General features: G+C 38.4%; 1 pseudogene; it reads right to left on the reverse strand.

Annotated features, from left to right (window-relative positions):
• Positions 1–7,777: 7,777 nt before the first annotated feature.
• LOC137968595 (uncharacterized) lies at positions 7,778–8,960 on the reverse strand (annotated as a pseudogene).
• Between the last annotated feature and the right edge of the window lie 3,540 nt (positions 8,961–12,500).

Consider the following 12,500-nt stretch of genomic DNA (forward strand, 5'->3'; position numbering starts at 1 on the left):
AACTCAAAACCCTAACGGGCAGGAAATAAGAAATCATATATGTCGTGAAGTGAACACCCCCATAATGTGGCAGTTGCAACTAAATACCATGCATCTTTTGTTTTAAAGGGTTCAAACTATGCATGTTGCAGACTGAAGTAATTGTTATTTCTTGCTGACTTGTTCGTCTCCCTTGTTTAGGGGTTGGACAAATTACTTCTGGTTTTTGTCAAAAGAATAAATACTCCAGACATGATTATAGTGTGCTTTTTCTGTACATTAGTCATGTTGTTTTTTTCATTTGTGAAAAGGACAACCATTAATTTTTATCACACTCTTTGACTTACCTTCATGAAAGTTTTCCTACTGTGTGGACTATATGAAGACCATTCCCTCTTACTTTGTGGAATCAGTTTCTGCAATATCATCCACATCCATATTGATCCAAATTTAGTTTACTGAACCTTAATGTAAACAACAACAGAATTTCCAGTGTGTTGCCTGTTACATACGAAGACACTTACCTCTACGAAACTGTCAGTCAAACAGATTTCATTGTTTTCTTCACTAGTTTCTCTATTGGGTTCTCCACAGTCTAACAAATAAACAAAAAATGAAATGATTTTAAGTTAAATTTCTTCCCCGACATGGTCATGGGTTGTGTATTGCCAGTAGCACTACAACTAAAATTTGCTCTTTTAAACCCGAAGGAATGCAGACTGCATTGAAATATACATTCAATGCCTATATTTCGAATTGCAATGTGAATGAAGATATTGCTATTCTTGTTTTTTCTTCCCCGGCATGGTCATGGGTTGTGTATTGCCAGTAGCACTACAACTAAAATTTGCTCTTTTAAACCCGAAGGAATGCAGACTGCATTGAAATATACATTCAATGCCTATATTTCGAATTGCAATGTGAATGAAGATATTGCTATTCTTGTTTTTTCTTTGCAACAAGTGTCAAGTAAAAAGGAGGTGAAACTTAGAACATGGAACAATGTTGATTTGATCCTCTCTTATACTTTTTACCTCTCTCATGAGAATTATCAGAAATCTTGCATTCGCATTTGCTGTAAGTTAGCTAGGTGGTCTCAGCTTTTGTAACACTTCACTGATCATGAGTCTAAATCTCACAAGATTCTCTAACCTGGAAAGTAGTCCAACAAATGTTTGTCAATTTGTTTCACGTTATCCGAAAACCTATCAACATTAATAAGCTTTCATGTGGAACTTCAGCTTCTTCTTTACTTGTTTCAGGAGAACAGTCATCTTCTTTGTCCTCAACTCCACAACAGACTGGAAGGAAATCGTTTCAAATTATTTCAACATTAAATTCAATATTAATTGGTTCAATATGCTAATTTTAGCAATAACTAATGTCCTTAATGTAAAAAAAATGTCCTTAATGGCAATCTGCATTATAAAGATCGTAGCAACAACTACCATTAAAATGCCCTCAGATGAAATACAAAAATAAATAATTGGCTTACTTGAAAAATCTTTTGACGAAAAGAAACATGGTGTTCTCATGATGTCGTCATCAATTTGCTAACTTGCATAACACAAAAACTCAATTATCTCTGATATGAAAAAAGATGACTTCAAAGCTATGAAGGCCATTCTTCATCATTTTGAAAAATCTTTCGACTAGGCATATTCACTATTTTTTTTAATTTCACAGGCACTTTAAAGTGAATCTCCAGGAGTACTAGGTACCTTTTATCCTTCTCACAAGTTCAGGCTCCAGACATGACATTGGAACTTTGAATCCTTTTGCCATTTTCGCTTTTTCTGGTTTTCTCTGCTTTATGTCTTTTATTGTGCAGGTCTCATCCTTGGCATACATCATTGATATACTGGACTTATTATCTGTTGCATGTTTCAAATAATTACTGACTTCCTGTACAGAAAAAATGAGATAATTAGCCTTGTTGCTGGGTACTGTCACAGTGTTATGGGTGCATACAAACTTGTGGACAGGTTGACAGCTTGTGGTTACTTCATGTTGTATCCTCAATTGCACTGGAGCGTATTGCTATAGCGGCAACAAATTTTCCCTTGCAGGACACATTAACCACTGGATTTAGCCAGAAAAGAACCTGAGGAGGACAACATCCCGATTTAAATTAGTCATGGTCAGCTCAGGTTGTTCGGTGGGCTAGAAAGTCTAACGACATTGTTGTGTTAATTACAGAATAAGCTAGCTTGTGTGGACCCAAAGAATGATTGAAGTCAGTTATACCTTTATGTTGTCCTCTTCCAGTTTTGAAGATAAGCTTTGTTGTAGTCTGTCCATCACATGCTCTTTTTTGAATGTCTCATTTTGTTGGACAAGTTCTCTCATTGTATTTAGGGACATTGGTGCAACTCCAACTGAAGCATGAAACTGAAACCAACATGACTGGATTCAATAATTACATAATTAAGGTATCCAGTTACAGTATTAACAGAAAGTAACAATGGCATTCATGCATTGTACTACCTTACTGTGTAGTAGTGACTTGCTTGCCATATTCAGTGATGTTGTCTGTATACAATGCATGAAAATTGAGGTTCATGATGTACAGTATACTCACAATTGCCTGAGTAAGAATAACTGTAGACATTCCCTTTGTCCACCTTGGTTGCATTTCTGGCAACAAGGAACTCAGTATCTCTCTTATGCTGTCACGGTAAACGGTAATCAGCTTTTCCCAAGTCTTATTGGTTTATCACCCAATTGCCGATCATTTGCTTCTGCGGAGAGCCGTTTTGCCAACTCAAAACCCTAACAGGCAGGAAATAAGAAATCATATATGTCGTGAAGTGAACACCCCCATAATGTGGCAGTTGCAACTAAATACCATGCATCTTTTGTTTTAAAGGGTTAAAACTATGCATGTTGCAGACTGAAGTAATTGTTATTTCTTGCTGACTTGTTCGTCTCCCTTGTTTAGGGGTTGGACAAATTACTTCTGGTTTTTCTCAAAAGAATAAATACTCCAGACATGATTATAGTGTGCTTTTTCTGTACATTAGTCATGTTGTTTTTTTCATTTGTAAAGAGGACAACCATTAATTTTTATCACACTCTTTGACTTACCTTCATGAAAGTTTTCCTACTGTGTGGACTATATGAAGACCATTCCCTCTTACTTTGTGGAGTCAGTTTCTGCAATATCATCCACATCCATATTGATCCAAATTTAGTTTACTGAACCTTAATGTAAACAACAACAGAATTTCCAGTGTGTTGCCTGTTACATACGAAGACACTTACCTCTACGAAACTGTCAGTCAAACAGATTTCATTGTTTTCTTCACTAGTTTCTCTATTGGGTTCTCCACGGTCTAACAAATAAACAAAAAATGAAATGATTTTAAGTTAAATTTCTTCTCCGGCATGGTCATGGGTTGTGTATTGCCAGTAGCACTACAACTAAAATTTGCTCTCTTAAACCCGAAGGAATGCAGACTGCATTGAAATATACATTCAATGCCTATATTTCGAATTGCAATGTGAATGAAGATATTGCTATTCTTGTTTTTTCTTTGCAACAAGTGTCAAGTAAAAAGGAGGTGAAACTTAGAACATGGAACAATGTTGATTTGATCCTCTCTTATACTTTTTACCTCTCTCATGAGAATTATCAGAAATCTTGCATTCACATTTGCTGTAAGTTAGCTAGGTGGTCTCAGCTTTTGTAACACTTCACTGATCATGAGTCTAAATCTCACAAGATTCTCTAACCTGGAAAGTAGTCCAACAAATGTTTGTCAATTTGTTTCACGTTATCCGAAAACCTATCAACATTAATAAGCTTTCATGTGGAACTTCAGCTTCTTCTTTACTTGTTTCAGGAGAACAGTCATCTTCTTTGTCCTCAACTCCACAACAGACTGGAAGGAAATCGTTTCAAATTATTTCAACATTAAATTCAATATTAATTGGTTCAATATGCTAATTTTAGCAATAACTAATGTCCTTAATGTAAAAAAAATGTCCTTAATGGCAATCTGCATTATAAAGATCGTAGCAGCAACTACCATTAAAATGCCCTCAGATGAAATACAAAAATAAATAATTGGCTTACTTGAAAAATCTTTTGACGAAAAGAAACATGGTGTTCTCATGATGTCGTCATCAATTTGCTAACTTGCATAACACAAAAACTCAATTATCTCTGATATGAAAAAAGATGACATCAAAGCTATGAAGGCCATTCTTCATCATTTTGAAAAATCTTTCGACTAGGCATATTCACTATTTTTTTAATTTCACAGGCACTTTAAAGTGAATCTCCAGGAGTACTAGGTACCTTTTATCCTTCTCACAAGTTCAGGCTCCAGACATGACATTGGAACTTTGAATCCTTTTGCCATTTTCGCTTTTTCTGGTTTTCTCTGCTTTATGTCTTTTATTGTGCAGGTCTCATCCTTGGCATACATCATTGATATACTGGACTTATTATCTGTTGCATGTTTCAAATAATTACTGACTTCCTGTACAGAAAAAATGAGATAATTAGCCTTGTTGCTGGGTACTGTCACAGTGTTATGGGTGCATACAAACTTGTGGACAGGTTGACAGCTTGTGGTTACTTCATGTTGTATCCTCAATTGCACTGGAGCGTATTGCTATAGCGGCAACAAATTTTCCCTTGCAGGACACATTAACCACTGGATTTAGCCAGAAAAGAACCTGAGGAGGACAACATCCCGATTTAAATTAGTCATGGTTAGCTCAGGTTGTTCGGTGGGCTAGAAAGTCTAACAACATTGTTGTGTTAATTACAGAATAAGCTAGCTTGTGTGGACCCAAAGAATGATTGAAGTCAGTTATACCTTTATGTTGTCCTCTTCCAGTTTTGAAGATAAGCTTTGTTGTAGTCTGTCCATCACATGCTCTTTTGTGAATGTCTCATTTTGTTGGACAACTTCTCTGATTGTATTTAGGGACATTGGTTCAACTCCAACTGAAGCGTGAAACTGAAACCAACATGACTGGATTCAATAATTACATAATTAAGGTATCCAGTTACAGTATTAACAGAAAGTAACAATGGCATTCTTGCATTGTACTACCTTACTATGTAGTAGTGACTTGCTTGCCATATTCAGTGATGTTGTCTGTATACAATGCATGAAAATTGAGGTTCATGATGCAGTATACTCACAATTGCCTGAGTGAGAATAACTGTAGACATTCCCTTTTTCCACCTTGGTTGCATTTCTGGCAACAAGGAACTCAGTATTTCTCTTATGCTGTCACGGTAAACGGTAATCAGCTTTTCGCAAGCCTCCTTATGCATCAATCAATTCCAGCAGAGCCAATTTTCCCCCCCCCCTCCCCGGGCTAACCCCTGGGCATTAGCATTTTTTAAAAAAATGTCTAATACCCTGGGGTGGGGATGAAGAAAGAGGGCAAATGCCCCGCCCCCGGGATCGTCGCCTTCCAATACTTCTGCAGTTTTTTTTAATCAGTGAATAAAACGGTCAACTGTTCAGTATTTTTATGCAACGGTATTTAAGACTTCAATGACAACAGTACTGAGACATCCGTTTTGGAACTCAACAGGATTAAGATAACTGTCTCCACTACATCTGGTAGTAACCATAGTGATCTTTGTTGGTCTTGCAACGTGCCGCTCAGTCCACAAAAATTGAACTTCATGATGAACGGGCCCTTCATCAGCCCCACCATCTACTCTTACGCATTCAATTTCTTTTGCAGCTTCCTCACCATCGCTTAGAAAGATGTGTTTTGAGACGTCAAGCTTTTCGACTTTTTGCAAGTCAGCGGCATACTGAGCAGGACTCTTTTCATGCAAACCTGATGCTTTTACAAACGCAATGCACACTCATCTGAGGTTGATGTTTTAGGGAAGTTGTAACTTGTTACCTTAAGCTGTGCTGAGTACTTGTTCAAAAAGTCAGTTCGTGTGGTGGCACTTGGTTTCACTGACAATGTTGGAAGGTTCTTGTGCGTGTAAGTGGAGTCTAGTCTGAACCCTGCCTGATCATCTCCGACCGGCTCCATTTATAATCAGGATTGTACTTGATTGAAAAACACTTCCTAGCTCTCTGATACTTTACGTTAGCTACCACTTTGTACTGTTTGCTCGAGAGTCGCCTTCTGTGCCTAGAAACACAGAGCTGTACAACTGTGCCGTAGCTAAAATGCCTCCCATAAAGTTCTTTTAACTTCTCTTGGATCTTACTAAACGTTACTCTTTTCGTTTTCTCCTGATCGCCAGAAAATGTATACACCCCGGTTCTTCGCCAACTGTCCGCTCCAACATCACTTTCCTCAACAAAACTTTCAATAACCTCTCCTATGTCAGGATAAGTATCGATAATGGTCTTAGTAGACTGTGACACCTTCCGTAGGAATCGCTGTGCTTCAATTTCTTTCTTTGCTTTCTTACGTAACTTCTCATTGATCTGTTTGAGTTTCAGGCGTATTTTCTCGCCTTGTGCTACTGGTATTGCCTCTTCATTATATTCATCGTCAATTGAATTGTTTGAAGAATCTGAAATTCTCGCCACATCGGCTTCTTTTTTGACGCAAATGTTTGAGATATGCAAGACGAGAGTGCTCGGTCAATCTTTGCTCCTCTTCATCCAATCCAAGTTCTGGTAACTGTCTAGCAAAGTCCATTAAAAATTGATCAAAAACTGCTGAAGTATAACCTTGATTTTTGAGCTGCTCTTCCAAAAGTGTCACAAAGGCAAACCAGTTCCACGATACTTCTCTTAACTTGTATAAGACAACAACAGAATTTACATCATTGACCGGTGCATCCTTCAAGCTCCCATCTGGTTTTCATAACATTTTCAGGGGGCATTCACATCAAGAGCTGGAACATTCCAGCGGTCATCAGGTCTAGCATCTCTTTCAGAGTTTGTTGCGGGACGGTAATGCTCTTCTGCCCAATGATCTTTCTTTTGAACCTCTATAAGTTCATTTGTGTTCATCTCTCCGTCAAGGTCACTATCAAGACTTTCCAGGGAGACTTCTGTGTCATCGGAAAAATCTGAACCACCTGATTCGGAGCTATCTGACAAGATACCCTTTGGATCCACTCCGCAAGAAACCAAGTACACTCTCTTTTCTTCCTTTGCTAAGGTCTTACTCTTACTTTGGATTTCTTTTGCAGTCTTTGATGCAGCGCTAACTTTGTCTTACCTCTTCTTCAGACGGCTTATTCCATACAGTTTACTTGCCTTTCTTTTAGACAAGTTGTAACTGCTGCATATTGTATGTTTAAGAATTTCTTTCTCAGGTTCACTTTGTGTGGCAAAGGTCAGTAGCGAGTTGAAATCTGCACGAGAGGTGTAGTTTATCTCCTGAGGAGAATGCCTCAAAGTGATCTCCCTTTTCGCTGTTTCGTAGTGAGCCCCTTGTAAGTAATCTTTTTCAACCAAGTAAACTCTGTTATCGACCGTTATCACGGCCAGGGGCATCTGTAGCAATCTCCGTTGTGCCTTCTCGCAATCGTAGGGCATGCCATCAAAGGAACTGTTCCACACGAAAGGCAAAGGAACCACCTTACTCTTCAGGACCAACCTTGCAGCATCTATCATGGGTTTAAATGAAAGGCAATGTTTATGATTTGAATGGCATTTTGCCTCCTTGGCCAACACATATTCAGAACGGGTTAGTCCTTTAAACAAACTTTTGCGTATCTGTTCTGAAATTTTTTGACGATTTGTGTCAGTAAGTTTTCTCCTTTCCTGCGTTGTGAGAATGTATATAGACTTTTCTAACTCTGATTCCTTATCCGGATCAAATGCTTTCTGGGGACATTAATCTATAAAAAATGATTATCAACACCTCCACTACTGGCACTGCTGGAAACCATCTTTATTCCAGACTCTTCACTGGTTTTCTCATTATCCACTACTTCATCACCAACATTCGCACACATCACCCCCTTTACTCCAAGCACTTTATCCTTTTCTTCACTGGTCTTCTTATTATCTGCTACTTCATCACCGACCATCGCACACGACGCCACCTTTACTCCAGACATCTCACTTTTCTCGTCATCAATCTTCTTATCAGACACTGGCTTATCTTGAAGCACCACACATGGCGCTTCCTTTACTCCATGAATTTCAACCATTTCGCCACCAATCTTCTCATCGTCCGCAACCTCCACTCCAACCACAATACTCTTGGCAGTGATGTCTTTAAAATCCAACCTTCTCTTTTTTGAAGCCACTTCCACGCTCTCTTTGCAATCATCTTGATTGGGATCGCTGGCCATCTTGACTCGTAGAAAGGACCTTATGTCGACTTTGGTTGCACTGACTGTCGATGTTGCTGTTGCTGTGGCCCTGGAGGAGGAGGAGGAGGTGGTTTTTCGTGCCATGTAAGTTAAATGCTTTGCTTGCTTTTTTTGAAGATCGGAGAGCTTGTTTTGTACTTGTTGTCTTTCAAGTAACCTAGCATGCAACTCTTTGTGCAAACTTGCGCATGTTTTGTATTCCTTTAAATAATTTGTATGCGCAACTCTTCCTTTTGTTTATTTGTGCTTTGCGCTGTTAGCGACTGAAGTTCCACAGAAAGCAAGTTGATCTCTTTGGATCTGTCATAAGTTGACTGTTTTTTGCTTTTGGGTACAGACGTCTCGGATTCGGGAAATTTTGATCTAGAACCGGTTTTCGTACGGTAGACAAAGGTTTTCCTTGCTTCTGCTTCAGTGCTTGTTTTTAAGGATGCTCTGTCGTACATTTTATTTGGCGACTTCAAGGCTCTGAATCTGCCGTAAATTTTTGATTGCTCTTTGATATTCTCTTCTTTAAGTGGTTTTTGAGACGGTTTGTCACTTACAGGGATGGGGATTGATAGGATTGAACATCTTCAGTCACAACAACAGGCGTAGTGCTACCCAAAGTAAAATCCACTTTAGGGGATCCAGTCTCCAGGTTATTAGCAATTTGCTTAAACTTCTGATTAAACTTGAGCAACAAGCCCTGTTTTGGGATCATGGCCTTCAAGGAATCTCTATCCAGAACGCTGAAAGCATCTCCATCAATTTCATTCTCTAGAATAAAGGTTCAACATACGAAAGATGAAAAAAAATTCAAACAGCTACAAACGTATTATAGATTTTCAAATTAAATAAATTTCTGCGTGAATGATTTGTCATCACGTTTTACTGCAATTTAATTTTCTTGCGTTGTCAGTTGTATGATAAAAACGCACATATTGCTATAGAGAGCAGAACTGGCGTTGGAATTCGTACTGCTCTAAAAAATATTTCAAAGCCATTTAACAACGAAAAAGTCAGGAAGCTTTAGGAAACTTCATTATAGTATTATATGAAAAACTGTGCTGGGATTGCGGGAGACATGCCATGCTCCCAGCCGCATTTGTCTGTCAAGAATCAAGACATCTTAAATGATCTTTCATCGCATTTTGCGCTCGCAAGATCTGTCTTGAAGATCGCATCATTTGAATTTCCAACCCTTCAGTGTTTCATATAACTCCGCTTTCATGAATTAAAAATTGCTAGGCTAGTTTTGAATGTGAAATGCAAAATAGCCGTGTTCACGTTGGTGATCGTTTTTTGATAAACCAAATATAGTTCGCCCTGTCGCTGTGAAGAATCAAGACATTTTAAATGATGTTAAATCGCATTTTAAGCTCGCAAGATTTGTCTTGAAGATTGCATCATTTGAATTCGCAAACCTTCTGTATTTTAAGTCCACTTTCATGAACTTAAAAATTGCTAGGCTAGTTTTGAATGCGAAATGCAAAGTAGTCTTCACGTCAGTGACTGTTTTGTGATATTAGTTCACCTTGTCGCTTTTATATATTCATATGTTTGCAAGAATAAATGAAGAAGAAGCTAAAATTGAGAAAACATACCTTTAAAAACATCCACAAGTTTTTCGAGTCCGTGACGAACAAGCCAGTCATTAACGAAGGCCTCGTTTTTTGCGGTAAACTCTTCCATCATTAAAGTGGACTTAATTGAAAGTGGAGTTAATTCGAAAACACGTGTGTCAAATGCCCATGGGTTGGCCCGGGTAGGCTAATGCCCAGCCCCCGGGCCACGATAAAATTGGGAATGCCCAATCCCTTCAAGGGATTTTTAGTTGCTTGGCACTCTTGTTCAGTCCTTGCTTGTCCTCACACGAAAATGGAGTATGTACATATTTAAATACAATTATGCGTCCTTCTGCGTTTCACTGTGTATCAAAATATGCTATCACAGCATAATAGTCCACTCAAATTGTAAGGAATTATTAATAAAAAGGCACTAAGGCAAACTGTCTTTAAAACCCTAGTACAATGTGACATTAATTTTACAGTATGATAGCAAACAGTGAAAAAATCTACATTACACAGAAACTGCACTTTGACTCTGATCACCACCAGCAAGCATAGTTGGGTGGCTTCTGTCGCCCACTCCTTGTGCCCTAGCAAGTATGTCCAGTGTGAGGGATTTTCCCACCTTTTGCACATCTAGATTTGAATGCATTATCCCAATAGAACTCTCATCTAAAAAAATCGATAATGTAAAACTTCAGTGTCAGATACTAGTGGCTGAAAAGCAAACACAACAGCTGAGACAAAATTGACTTACTCCAGGATTCTTCATCATGTATCCGAAGGAGCCTGGAGAGGACAAATGAAGAGGCGAGTTTCATTGACATGGTGTTTGCAGAAAATCCATTGCATGCCCAAATAAACCTGTGTAATCAGAGAAAAGCTCAATTTTCAAATTTCTCCATTATACACGTATGCATGAGTAGATTGCTATGGAACAAAAAATATACTTTTTAGATCTTCAGTTTAAATTACTAAAATTGCAGTCTAGTAAAATATTACAAAATATGGTTTGCATGATAGTTAACTTTCATAACCGGCTTATCCTTTTATCTTCAAACACATGAAAACAGCAACCGGCCGAGCGGGAGCCGTCTCTTGTTCGCGACTTTCACTGAAAACAAAATCGTCTTGAGTTATAGTTAACATTTCATATCTGACAATAAAGCAGCTAGGAAACGTTTTCAACTGAGTACAAAAAGGTTTGGAAATTGGAAATGGAGAAATTTTGTTCAGTGTGGACGACTAATACAGCGCTTTTACGAGTGTGTTCAAGCATGAAACATGCAGGTTTCAGGGACACCCAACGTCAATTTCGGAAACTATCTTTTCGGGAGACGATTAGAGAGCTAGAATTTTAGGAACATTTGTTTTAAAATTTCTTGTTTCCTGCCTGTCCTGGGATTTTCGAACATCTAAAAAATGGAATAATTGCCCATTTTTAACAGATTTTTACCTTAAACAGGTCACCTAGAATTTTCGGGAGCCTTTTTTTCTGGCTGAAATTTTCGAAAAGGTAACTTACAGCTAGGAAATCTGAACGGATGAAAAATTTTTAGGGGATAAAAATATGCCAATATCTACCATTTAAATACTAAAATACGTTTAACAATGCTGTGTTAAATGGTTTTGAACTATATTCTCATTGGGTGCCCCTAAGGTTTCTCCAGACAAACCGTCTACATTACCGCCTAGGCTTCAAAAAAATTTGTTTGCACCCAAAACTTGATTGTTAAGGCTATTCACTTTTTCAAATTAAAGGAAACACGTCAATAAAACGAAGATTATGGCATTATTGTAGCAGTTTGTCAATTGTCTATTGTCGCAGATGAGCTACAAAGTTTGTCGTATCTATAACAACCTCAAGCCTAGCATTTTCGTCTCTGGTACCTCCTAGGTACAAGTTTTCAGCAACAAACAGCAAGACAGACGTTGACCGTGAAGTATGCCTGGACATGTCGACTGACATCCATCTTCAATTGTTCCGGGCAGTTCTCTTACTACCGACACCTTTTTAAAGTTCCGCACTTTTCAGCTTCTGTCATTTTCTCATAAATTTTCTTTGTGTGGTTTCAGCTTTGAAGATAACTACTTTGTCGCCATCCCTCGTAAGTATAAAGGAAGTACGTTAGGGTTTTCAATAGGTTTTCAAACGACCGGCGTACCGGACATGGCTATGTTCCTCTGTACAGCAAATGGAAATGGACTAGGAGCAAACCCTCAAGGAGGAGGAGGTCGGAAACCCCAGGAAATGCGAATTATAATTTTGGGGGGTTGGAGAAAAAAAAGAAAACTAAACTTATCACGTAAATGAAATGCCTTCAGAGCGATTGTTCCGTTTACCAAGCAAAATAGGGCGATGTCGACTTCTATAGTGTTAGGCCCTGTTCACAAGCAAGCTGAAGGGTCAAAGATAGCCCTGGTTTACAAGCAAAATTTCACAGGTAGGGTTACCCTATCACCCGAAACAACTTTGCGTTCTTGCGTTCTTGGTAACCGCCATCATTGCAAACACAATAGAAACTGCTAAAAAGTTGTCCCGGGTAGGCGAGTTGGTAATGAATTTATATAGCGCATTTTCTATTATCATATTCAAATGTGCTTTACAAGCAAGGGATCTATGGGTGAGATCGGACATGAGCATATATGTTTACAAGGCAACTAGGGTTACCCTAGTGCAAGGGTAACCTTAG

Source organism: Montipora foliosa, chromosome 8, assembly GCF_036669935.1.
Source record: "Montipora foliosa isolate CH-2021 chromosome 8, ASM3666993v2, whole genome shotgun sequence".
NCBI lineage: Eukaryota > Metazoa > Cnidaria > Anthozoa > Scleractinia > Acroporidae > Montipora > Montipora foliosa.